We start from the raw sequence: 13318 nt of genomic DNA on the forward strand, positions 1-13318 counted from the left end.
TCGGTGTTGAGTGCCCTCCTGGATGCAGTTCCTCCACTTAGGGCATTCTTGGGCCAGGGACTCCCAGGTGTCAGTGGGGATGTTGCACTTTATCCAGGGAGAGGGTGCCCTTGTAATGTTTCCGCTGCCCACCTTTGGCTCGTTTGCCATGAAGGAGTTCCGAGTAGAGCACTTTGGGAGTCTCGTGTCTGGCATGCGAACTATGTGGCCTGCCCAGCGGAACTGATCAAATGTGGTCAGTGCTTCAATGCTGGGGAAGTTAGCTGTAGCTGCTCGACAACTAAAGCATGTTGAAGATGGCGTCAGAGTATGCTCTACCACCACCTCTGTCTCTCGCTGTCCCATCCGTGACACGAATGCTCAGAAAAGTGGAAGAAATTCGAGCAAACCTGGAAAAGCAACGACCTTGTGCCGGAACTCGATAAGACAGTGGCGACATTTCGCTGAGTGATCGGGAAAGAAGCATGTAAAATCTACTCAACGTAGTCAGACTGGGCCGAAGCTGGAGACAGATGGCGCCAGTGCTAATAAAGTTTTCTCAGTACTGCCAACCATGCAAGAACATTCCATATGAGAGACACAAGTTCAACACGGGAATGTTGGTATCGTACAGCACTGCGAAAACTTGCCGAAGACTGTGATTTCCAATCTATAACACCAGAAGAGATACTCTGAGACCAACTCATGTGTGGGATTGCAGATATGAAGGTGCAAGAGAGGCTGCTTCAAGAGCCTAACCTAACTCTTGAAGACAGACTAGACTTGTCACGCATCTGAAAGCATGGTGATGCAACTCAAAAGTCATCGGGTATTCAAATGCCATACGCAAGTGCCATACAGAAAGCCAAGGAGAACCCAAGGCATGACTGGACTAGTTTTTCATCAGAACTGCAGAATTAACTCTCTTATATTTGACATTGGACACACATCCATTTTATAGATGATAAAAGTTGAAGATTTTGAATATTGCAATTATCAAAATTTTAGGGACCTCAAACACACTACATAATACATGACTTTTTGATGTATATCTCTGCACCTTGTTCCCATCAGACAAAATATGCTATCTGTCAGACAAAACATACAACCCTTTGTACCTCCCACATTATTAGAAAATGCCAGGAATGCACTTCACAGTTTTTGTTTTTGACTCCAAACAGTAAAGCTCTAGTATTATGGTCTGGTCGAGGACGCTAATGATGGTGTGCCTGTCCTCCCAGGGGATTTGTAGGATCTTGCGGAGACATTGTTGGTGGTATTTCTCCAGTGACTTGAGTAAACACCTCAATTCATTGGAGAAATATCACCAACGAAGCTGGACTATAAGCTCATCGACAACAACAATACAACCTGTGCTGGGTAGGAAGGCCTGCTTGGGCATGAACATCATTATGCATTCAGATAATGATGAAATTAAAAGAACGTCCTCTACTGGTGTATCAGCTCAAAAATTACAAACCACCAACCAAGGAGTACTTAATCATAGAATATTGCATCATAGAAGGAGGCCATTCGTCCCATTAAGTCTGCACAATCCAGTTAGTCCCACTTCCCCATCCTTTCCCCATATCCCTGCAATTCTTTCTTCTTCAAATATTTATCTAATTCCCTTTTGAAGGCTACTATTGAATCTGTATCCACCACCCTATCAGGCACTGCCTTCCAAATCCTAACCACTCGTTGCATAAGAAAGTTTTTTGGTATGTCACCTCTGGTTCTTTTGTCAATCACCTTAAATCAGTGCCCTCTGGTTATCGATCCTTCAGCCATTGGAAACAGTTTCTCTTTACATACTCTATCTAAACCCTTCATTATTCAGATGCTGGAAATCTGAAATAAAAACAGAAAATGCTGGAAATACTCAGCAGGTCAGGCAGCATTTGTGGAGTGTGAAATAGAGTTAGCGTTTCAGCAATTTATGTTTTTACTCCTCTTAGCCTTCCCTGTTCTAATGAGAACAACCCCAGCTTCTCCAGTCTACCACGTAACTCTAATCCCTCATTCCTGAAACCATTCTAGTAAATATCTTCTGTACCCTCTCCAAAGCCTTCACCTCCTTCCTAAAGTGTGCTGTTCAGAATTAATACAGAAACATCCTCGAATCTTCAAGTGATGGTGTAGGATAAGTTGATGGAGAGTACCAAATCAGGCTCAACAAGGCAGTAGATCTGGTCCAACATGTCCGGCAACCAGTGCCAGTGCCTTTAAGGGATAAGCTGATGAAACCCTGGATGGTCTAGTCAGACAGGACATTGTTACTCCTGTAACAACATCAATCTCATGGAGCAGACGGGCGTTTCTGCAGCAGCAGACGTGACTCCAGGATGGCATGGTGTCTCCCTGGTGTCAGGGTTAAGGATGTCACCGAGTGGCTGCAGAACATTGAGGGGGGAGGGTGAACAGCCAGAAGTTGTGGTCAATTTGTTACCAACAACATTGGTAGAAAGAGAGATGAGGTCCTGTAGGCAGATTTTAGGGAGCTAGGAAAGAGATTAAAAAGCAGGACCTCAAAGGTAGTAATCTCTGGCTTACTCCTGGTGCCACGCACGAGTGACTATAGAAATAGGAGCATGGAGCCGATGAATGCGTGGCTGGAGAGCTGGTGCAGGATGAAGGGCTTCAGATTCTTGGGGCATTGGGGCCAATTCTGGGGTATGTGGGACCTGTACAGGCCAGACGGGTTGCACCTCAACAGATCCGGTACCCATATACTTGTGAGGAGGTTTGATAGTGCTGATGGGGAAGGTATAAACTAAGTTGGCAGGGGGATGGGCACCAGGATGTAGCATTAGAAAGGAGAAACAAAAGATTGGGAGATGGATAGCACTAAAGCAAGAAATATTAAAGTGGGGCCAGACTAAGAGAATACAGGATGGTCTAAAATAGATTTACAGTGTATGCATGTGAACGCAGAAAGCACAATAAACAAGATTGGTGAGCTGTAGGCACAAATAACCACATGGGAATATGATGTGGCAATAATGGAGAACTGGCTCAAAAAGGGCAGGATTGGGTATTAAATATTCCTGAATATAGGGTGTTAAGGAAAGCTAGGGAAGGTGGTGTGGCAGTATTGTTAAGGAGAACGTTACAGTGCTGGCGAGAGGAAGTCCTGAAGGGGTCAAAGACAGAATCTATATGGCTAGAGTCAAGAAATAATAGAGGTGCCACTACATTACTAGGTGTATTCTATAGACCACCTTCTATAGGTGTATTCTATAGGCCACCAATTAGTGGGAAAAATATGGAGGAGCAAATTTGCAGAGAAATTACAGAGAGATGGAAGATCTGTAGAGTAGTGAGAATGGGGGACTTCAACTATTCTAAAATAGAGTGGAATAATAATGAAGGGCAGAGAGGGGGAAGAATTTCTGAAGTGTGTTCGGGAGAACTTTCTTGATCAGTATGTTTGCGGCCCAACGAGGAAGGAGGCATTGCTGGATCTGATCCTGATTCTGGAATGAGGTATGGCTGAGGTACTAAATGTGTACTTTGCATCTGTCTTCACCAAAGAAGATGCTGCCATGGAAATAGTAAAGGAGGTGGTAGAGGAGCTACTGGGTGTGATAAGAATTGATGAAGACGAGGTACTAGAAAAGCTGGCTGTACTTAAAGTAGATAAGTCACCAGGACCAGATGGGCTGCATCCTAGGATGCTGAGGGAAATTAAGGAAGAAAGTGCGGAGGTATGAGCCATAATCTTCCAATCCTCCTTAGAAACAGGGCTGGTGCCAGAGGACTGGAGAATTGCAAATGTTACACCCTTGTTCAAAAAAGGGTGAAAAGATAAACCCAGCAACTGCAGGCCAGTCAGTTTAACCTTGGTAGTGGGGAAGCTTTTAGAAACAATAATCAGAAACAAAATTAACAGTCACTTGGGCAAGTGTGGATTAATGAAGGAAAACCAGCACAGATTTGTTAAAGGCATATGGGACTGGATTTTCGTCTCTTTTGCGCCTCGGCAGGAGGGTAAATGTTTTTGGGCATTACATCGGGCATCCAGGTTTTAGCGCCCGGCCGGTAAATTCGGCTCATGATTTGTTGCGGCGCAAATACTTACCGCTCTTCAGTTTCACTGAAATCATGACGTCAAACGTTGTGCAGCGCTCCACTAGCACCCAGGATGCAAAATTTGGCCCAACGCCTCATTTAACGCCCGCCCCAGGAAACGTTTAAAAAAACAGGCGTTCCCAGCATGCAGCAGGCGGCATTGGCAGCATTTTTAAATGGAGGGAGGAGGATCCTACATCGCTGGTCACATTGACTGCAACAGTTGTGCACAGCACTTACAAACGGCACTTTTATCTGCCATTACAGTCAGTGTCTTTACAAGGTGAGTGAGAAAATGTAATGGGGGCATTACTAGTTTGGCAGCGTCTCATGCTTCATGCTATTGCCAGGCAGTGGCAAGATAAAAGGACTCTTGGCCATATCGGCCCACGGATGAGGAGAGGTTAAAGACCTCTGGGGAGGAGGGCTTACCCTCCACGGGGTTTACAGGCACCAACGCTTATACCTCCAGCTCTAATGAGCAGTGAGAGAGAAGGCTGCGCTTCCGAAAGGAAGTGCTGACAGCTATATGCCATCTCCTATAGGCAGAGCAATGCCTGGACCGCTCTGGAGGTAGCCTTCAATAATTCAACAAGTATCCGAATTCATTGTGGTGTGCTGCATACTGCACACTTGGCCATCAGGAGGGGAAAGGCACTGCCAGTGGGGATTGCATGCTCACCTCAGGAGGAGGAGGACAATGAAGAGGGCCTGGCGAGGTCTCCATTGGATAGCCATACCATCCACGGGAGAGGCAGCATGTACTGAGGGATAGAGCTAATACTGAATACACTATGTGCCCCAATAAAGGCACATCTACAATAAACATTGGAGTGATGCACAAGACACCAATGGCAAATGATAAATCATAAATGTTACTGCAACAAAGTCACAAAAAAAATAAAACCATAATATACAATGTTATGTTGCAGGGCACTAAACAATGACGAGACCTTTTTAACGCCACAATTTTTGACTTAGGCACACCGAGTCTATTATGTAACGCCTGATTTAACGCCTTTGATCATAGATCATTTTTTGATGAATTTCCCAGTCAAGGGCGCAAACTTTTTTCAGGCAGTATCTTTACCGCCCGGTCATGATTAACGTCTCTAAATCGGGAAAGCCAAAAATCCAGCCCTATGTGTTTAACCAATTTTATCTAATTTTTTTGATGAGGTAACAGAGAGGGTTGCTAAGGGCAATGCAGTTGACACGGTATACATGGATTTTCAAAAGGCGCACGACAAAGTGCCACATAATGGGCTTGTCAGCAAAGTTGAAGCCCATGGAATACAAGGGACAATGGTAGCATGGATATGAAATTGGCTAAGTAACAGGAAACAGAGTAGTGGTGAAGGTATAGAGTGGTGTTCCCCAGGGGTCGGTACTAGGACCACTGCTTTTCTTGATACATATTAATGACTTGGATGTGGGTGTACAGGCACAATTTCAAAATTTACAGATGACACAAAACTTGGAAGTATAGTGAACTGTGAGGAGAATAGTGATAGACTTCAAGAGGACATATACAGGCTGGTGGAATGGGCGGACATGTGGCAAATGAAATTTAACGCAGAAATGTGAGAAGTGATACATTTTGGTAGAAAGAATTAGGAGAAGAAATATAAACTAAAGGGTACAATCCTAAAGGAGATCTCGAACTGAGAGACCTAGGGGTATATGTGCACAAATCATTGCTGGTGGCAGGGCAGGTTGAGAGAGCAGTTAAAAAAGCTTATGGGATCCTGGGCTTCATGAATAGAGGCATAGAGTACAAAAGCGTGGAAATTATGATGAACCTGTATAAAACACTGGTTTGGCTGCAACTGGAGTATTGTGTCCAATTCTGGGCACCACACTTTAGGAAGGATGTGAAGGTCTTAGAGAGGGTGCAGAAAAGATTTACGAGAATGATTCCAGGGTTGAGGAACTTCCATAATGTGGATAGACTGGAGAAGCTGGGATTGTTTTCTTTAGAGCAGAGAAGATTGAGAGGAGATTTGATAGAGGTGTTCAAAATCAAGAGGGGTCTGGACAGAGTAGATAGAGAGAAACTGTTCCCATTGGCAGAAGGGTTGAGAACCAGAGGATACAGATTTAAGGCAATTAGCAAAAGAACCAAAAGCAACATAAGAAAAAAACGTTTATTTATTTATTTTTTATAAACAGCGAGTGGTTAGGATCTGGAATGCACTGCCTGAAAGGGTGATGGAGGTGGACGCAATCACTGCTTTCAAAAGGGTGTTGGATATGTACTTGAAAGAAAAAGAATTGCAGAGCTACGGGGAAAGGGTGGGGGAGTGGGACTGGCTGAGGTGCTCTTGCAGAGAGCTGGCACGGGCTCGACGGGCCGAATGGCCTTCCGTCGTGTAATCATTCTGTGATTCTATAAGATGCATGAGCTGATGGAAGGTCTACAAGGGATAGAGGTCATTACAGATGATTGTTTAACAGTTGGTTATGGAAAGATCCTTGAAGAAGCAATTCAAGACCATGCCAAACACCTGGAAGTTTTTCTTCATCGCTGCAACAAATGTGATGTTGTGTAAAACATGGACTAACTAAAACTTCGTGGGCAATAAATACCTTTTATTGGACCCGTTGCTATGGGAAGAAGACTTTGTGTTGATCCAAACCAAATTTAAAGCATCATCCAAAGGATCAATCTATTGAAGGCATGCATGTCCTTTCTCAAATAAGAGACCAAAACTGTGCACAGTACTCCAGGTGTGGTCTCATCAAAGCCCTGTACAATTGTAGCAAGACTTCCTTATTCTTGTACTCCAACCCCCTTGCAATAAAGGCTAACATGCCATTTTCCTTCCTAATTGCTAACTTTCTGTTTTTCATATACAAGGACACCTACATTTCTCTGAACATTTAATAGTTTCTCACCATTTAAAAAACATCTGTTTTTTCTATTCTTACCAAAATGAATAACCTCACATTTCCCCACATTATACTTCACCTGCCACCTCATTGCCCACTCACTTAACCTTTCTATATCCCTTTACAGACTCTGTGTCCTCCTCACAGTTTACCTTCCACCGAGCTTTGTATCAGCAAACTTGGATACATTGTACTCGGTCCTTTCAACTAAGTAATTAATATAGATTGTAATAGCTGAGGCCCAAGCACTGATCCTTGCGGCAACCCACTAGTTACAGCTTGCCAACTGGAAAATGACCCATTTATCTCGACTCTGTTTTCTGTTTGTTAGTCAATCCTCTATTACTGCTAATGTATTATCCCCAATCCCATGAGCCCTTATCTTGCGTAGCAACGTCTTATGTGGCACCTTATCGAATGCCTTTTGGAAATCCAAATATATTACATCCATCCTTTATCTACTCTGCTAGTTACATCCTCAAAAAACTAATAAATTCGTTAAACACGATTTTCTAAAACCATGTTGACTCTGCCTTATATCATTTTCTAAGCGCCCTGTTACCACTTGCTTAATATCCGCATAAGTTTCTCCTGCATCTGCCATATCATAAAACCACTTGGAGATTTGACGCAGAATGGTTCTGGGGCGAATCACAAGAATTGGCGTAGCAACGACTCAAAAGCATCGGTCACCAGCATGTCAGACCTCAGAATCTCAGGGAAGGAAGCACCCTACAATGCGACGCATCTCAATCTGGACATGGAACAGCAATGATGCAGAATGGACAACCAGTCACCTGTGCATCAAGAACATTATCAGCAGAGATAAAGAACTTCTCGTGATCGAGTTTGTGTGTGATAAATTTAAAGACTATGGACTAGACTTTTCACTTTGCTGGCTATCGCCCAAAAAATGGTCGATGTGTCAGCCTTACCGATTGCTGGAACATTGCCCATTTTTTGGATCGTGATTTTCCACTCGGCGATAGGCCAGCTATATGAAATGGGCAATGCAAAAGGCCAGCGATGTTACGTGGGCCCAGCGAACGGCCATCGATGTGGAAGGCAAAAGCTTCCCCAGCAACGACCTTCTGCACATCCGATTTTTTTTTTTGGTTGACAGCTTTTCCCACGTTTTGGGAGGTCAGGGGTCATCCACACATGTGCAGAAGGCTGTTTGTGGTGGGAGAGAGAGAAGGAGGAGTGAGAAAGCAGTGGAGGAAAAAGAGTGAGTAAAAGAGGAAAAAGAGAAAGAAGTGACTTGATTTAAAAAAAAAGATAATATTGAGAAAAGAATATTAATAAGAAGCCAAAGTAGAGAAAATTTAAAAAGGTAAATACAAAAAGGAAATATTCTAAAATACAATATAATGTCCTCCTCTTCAGAGAGTGTGGAGGGGGGGGGTCGCAAAAGGGCAAAGCCTTTCTCGGATGAGGCGAACGAGGTCCTTGTTCAGGAGGTGCACGCTAGGTGGGGCGAGTTAACCCGGGGTGGCAGTGGGAAGCCTCTACCCCGGACCTACAGGAAAATATGGGTGCAGATTGCAGACATCATCTCCTCGGCGTCCCACGAGGCGAGGGGGCCCGACCAATGCTGCAAGCGTTGGAGCAGCCTGGTTGCGTCAGCAAGAGTAAGTACAGATTTTATATTGTATTGATGAACATTGTAATTATAATTGTAATTATAATTTGATTAAATCTTCTGGATTGAAATATATTTTGTACACAGTGGGACACTTTTGTACATTAGCTTCTGTCATTGCCGACCTCAATGAAGATTGTATTAGGGAGAGATATGTTTGTGTCAATCATTAGCAGGGATCAGTGCTGGGACCCCAACTATTTACAATCTATATTAACGTCTTGGAAGAAGGGACTGAGTGTAACGTAGCCAAGTTTGCGGATGATACAAAGATGGGAGGAAAAGCAATGTGTGAGGACACAAAAAATCTGCAAAAGGACATAGACAGGCTAAGTGAGAGGGCAAAAATTTGGCAGATGGAGTATAATGTTGGAAAGTGTGAGGACATGCACTTTGGCAGAAAAAAATCAAAGAGCAAGTTATTATTTAAATGGAGAAAGATTGCAAAGTGCCGCAGTACAGCGGATCCTGGGGGTACTTGTGCATGAAACACAAAAGGATAGTATGCAGGTACAGCAAGTGATCAGGAAGGCCAATGGTATCTTGGCCTTTATTGCAAAGGTGATGGAGTATAAAAGCAGGGAAGTCTTACTACAGCTTTATAAGGTATTGGTGAGGCCACACCTGGAATACTGCGTGCAGTTTTGGTTTCCATATTTACAAAAGGATATACTTGCTTTGGAGGCAGTTCAGAGAAGGCTCACTAGGTTGATTCTCGGGATGAGGGGGCTGATTTATGAGGAAAGGTTGAGTAGGTTGGGTCTCTACTCGTTGGAATTCAGAAGAATGAGAGGTGATCTTATCGAAACGTATAAGATTATGAAGGAGCTTGACAAGGTAGATGCAGAGAGGATGTTTCCACTGATGGGGGAGACTAAAACTCGAGGGCACGATCTTAGAATAAGGGGCCGTCCATTTAAAACAGAGAGGAGGAGAAATTTTCTTTTCTGAGGGTTGTAAATTTGTGGAATTCGCTGCCTCAGAGAGCTATGGAAGCTGGAACATTGAATAAATTTAAGACAGACATAGACAGTTTCTTAAACAATAAGGGGATAAGGGGTTACGGAGAGTGGGCGTGGAAGTGGAGCTGAGTCCATGATCAGATCAGCCATGATCTTATTGAATGGCAGAGCAGGCTCGCGGGACCGTATGGCCTACTCCTGTTCCTATTTCTTATGTTCTTATGAGCTCCTATCCCCGATATTTGTTATAACTGTGAAAATGTTGTCTTTCCATGTTAGTACCTATACCTACAGAGCTTATGCCATGCACGTTGCAACTTTTGCAGAGGAAGATATCAAACAACAGGACACAGCGGAGGCGCACGGGAGGAGGCCCTGCTACCATACAGCAGCTAAGTGGGATTGAGGAGCATGCTGCGGCTCTGGTTGGGAGCAACAGTCGAGCGGCCACCTCCCGTGGTGCTGCAGAGCCCTCTGATGAGTCACGTGAGCAATGTGTCAAGCAGTGTTAAAGTAATGTAATGTCATTTCATTACAATATACGAATGTACGCTCCTCTTAATCAATCTGTCTATCTCCGACTGATCCTGCCTCCACACCTCTGTTAGTCAATTCCACATAGATGTACTACCATATGCACTAACATATGATGCATTGTTATGTAACGTTTCTTGGTCTCATTTATTGTAGTAGTGATGCTCCTCCTTCGTATGTCAGCGCAGTGCAAGAACATGTACCCTTCTGCTCAAAGAAGCTCAATTATGTTTTGCAGTCCCACAACACCGATGCGCAGCAAGGCAATACCTGAACCTGCACCGTTGCAGGTGGTCCTCACTATGAGTGAAGAGGAGGAGGAGGATGATGATGATGATGACACTACTGAGTGTGAGGAGGAGGAGGATGCCCCTAGTATCCCCCTTTCTCTGCTTGATTCACCTGTGGCCATTACGTCGGCATCTTCGACGGAAGCAGCAGCGGGACCAAGCAGCATACAGCTGGCGACGCCAAGACGAGCGTTAGTGCCCTCGCAGACGCCACGGAGTGCACTTACAAGTAATGGCAGAGAAACTGCAGCCCCCATCACTTTAATCACTCTTTCACTGTTGATATAAATGCCCTTTCTACTATTACACTGACTTTTCTAAAATAAATGAAATTATAATACAAGTTTAAATTAATACCTGTAAAATACACTTAAATAACTCACAAATTAGTAAGCACTCTTGTTTTAGCAGCCTCCTCCCTTCCTCCTATATTCAAAATAGCATCCGTAGTGCCCAGTTATGTGAGGAAAGCCCAGGAAAAGCAACTATTCTCCAGTGATGTTCTCAGCGAACGATCAGCCCGGCGATGTGCCGAAAGTTGCACTGGGCAAGGTGCAGGCGATCACCTCGGCGATCAGCTCGGCGATGCGAGCCAAAAGTTGGGGGGATAATTTTCTGGCGATGTTCCAGCCTACATTTCCACGTTTCAGTCAAAATGGACGATAAAAGGGCATTTTGGGCGATATATGGGCACTAGGCCAGCGATGTGAAGTGGAAAGTCTCACCCTATATCTACGGCCAGGATATGGGGAATGTTGAAACGGACCAGTCAATTGGAATCAGTAATGCTCAAGCCACTAAACAATGCACCAAAATGACTTCAAAGAATGTTGCTGGGACTCCAAAAATGCAGTCTGAAAGTTTCCTATAAGAGTGTGGTGAAGATGGTACAAGCTGTTGCACTTAACGGAGCATACCTGCCAGAAGTTAACATCTGTGATTTGAGGTGTGAGCTGGAAGAAATCGATCATTGCGAATCATTGGAGACTCATGCTGCAGCAGATGACCTGCTTCAGAAGCAACTGCATATTTTTTTTTTTGAAATTCGTAGCCAATCGTTCCAATTCTTTGTCAAATCACAAACGCCAGAGGTCACCTTGCACACGTCAAGGATCACTCTGCGCCAATGCTCTTAGCCAAAAGGCCTAGAGCCACTGCACCGTTCCTGGAAGTACTGCAATACCAGGTTCGTGCCATGGAGGTGGATGGGTCAGGCCCCCCACACACCTCCGTGGAGGTGGATGGGTCAAGCCACCCCACCCACCTCCTGTTTCCAAAAAAGCAAGCATATACCTTCCTGATCCAGGGAGAACCACCTTGGGGTTATGGTGGTTACTCCCCTGTCAGGTCAGTTACACATGATCTTAGCCAAAAGGCCGAGAAGCAACTGCATATGCCTAATCATTCAGCAAGACTGGCCTGGGATCAAGTCAGCAGTACCTGAATGCCTCCAGCTCTACTTTAACCTTCAAGACAAACTAATGGTCCATGGTGAATTGATTTTGAAGGGAAAGTTTCTGGTGGAGCCAGCTACAGTACAGCAAAGAATTACCTGAAATATCAGTCGCCCATTTAATGCACATCGGCATAGAAGGTTGTTGCTGCAGAGCCCGCGACAGCCTCCATTAGCCCAGGATGGCAACAGAGCTCAAACAATACATCGAGAAGTGTGATATATGTTTAGCTCACCACAGTTCTCCAAGGAACACTACTACAGCACGAGATTGTGGTATGGATCCTGGAAGCTACGACGTGCAAATCGGAGACGCAACGCACCACAGGAATCGCTGCTAGTTGATTTATGATGATGAACCACCCGTGAACAGCACTCCTGAGATCGAGGACTTTACTGAAATGCAGGTCCCCAACAGTCCTCTAAACTGTCCACAGTCTCCACATCAAGCAACTCTATATAAACAGTATATCTTCTGTGAGGGAAAGGATGTGAAGCAAAGCACTAATTTTCTATACGTACATAACATCCAAGTGCTTCACTCGTATCTCGGCTGGTTACAGACTCATTGAGCTCTCAGCTCTGGATCCTGCAACTCCTGGTATTATTAATAAAACGTGGATACTCAACATATGGCCTCGCCTACTTTATAATGTAGTATCAACACAGTAAGCCAAAGTGGAATTCTGCTAGTTAAGTTTCATTTTAGAAAACTTTTTTTAACAAAAAGGGTATTCAGATGTTAATCATAAGTTACCTTACTTTGTTTTCAGCAGAAAGGCACATTTATTGACTGTCCCTATACTGTTATCAAATTCCAAGTTATATTTGGCCTTGATGGGTTTGAAATTAAACAAAAAACACACATGCAAACTATGGGGGTAACAATCAGCCCAATCCTGTCCTCACCAGACATCCACATTAATAGTGACCCAGAGCTAGAAACTCTATGGCCCTGACCAAGGAGGGGAAAAAAATAATCTGAAGCCAATTTTAACACTCCTGCTGCTGCTCCAACAGAGACCGATTGACACAGCTCAACCCATAAATGCAGCTTGGAATCTTCTAGCTCATAGGGTTAGTACCACTGCAGGCTTTTGTCATTACCAACTCAACCAGAGAGCCCTCAATAATTTAACCTTACCTTGCTTCTTCTGCATCAATGACCAAAACACCTGCTAATTCCTCTCTTCCATAACCAATCATAATTCCATAATTCAATATTCAGTCAGTAAAAGGGTTAAGGGAATGGAGTTCCTACAATGTGTAGAGGACTCCTTTCTAACCCAATATGTAAAAATCCCAAGGGAGGATTAGCTATTGGATCTTGTAACAGGGAATGAACCAGAGCAAATAAGGGAAGTAAAAGTAGGTGAACATCTAGGCAATAGTGACCGTAATATAATACACTTTATGATAATTGAGGACACAAATCTGACAAAAATCAGGGTAATAGATTGGAGAAAAGCTGATTTTGAGGGGCTGAGAATAAAAC

At 44.0% G+C, this 13318-nt stretch overlaps 1 pseudogene; it reads right to left on the reverse strand.

Annotated features, from left to right (window-relative positions):
• Positions 1-11519: 11519 nt before the first annotated feature.
• Positions 11520-11758, reverse strand: LOC139229461 (U2 spliceosomal RNA; annotated as a pseudogene).
• Between the last annotated feature and the right edge of the window lie 1560 nt (positions 11759-13318).

Source organism: Pristiophorus japonicus, chromosome 18 (genome assembly GCF_044704955.1).
Source record: "Pristiophorus japonicus isolate sPriJap1 chromosome 18, sPriJap1.hap1, whole genome shotgun sequence".
Classification (NCBI taxonomy): Eukaryota; Metazoa; Chordata; class Chondrichthyes; family Pristiophoridae; genus Pristiophorus; species Pristiophorus japonicus.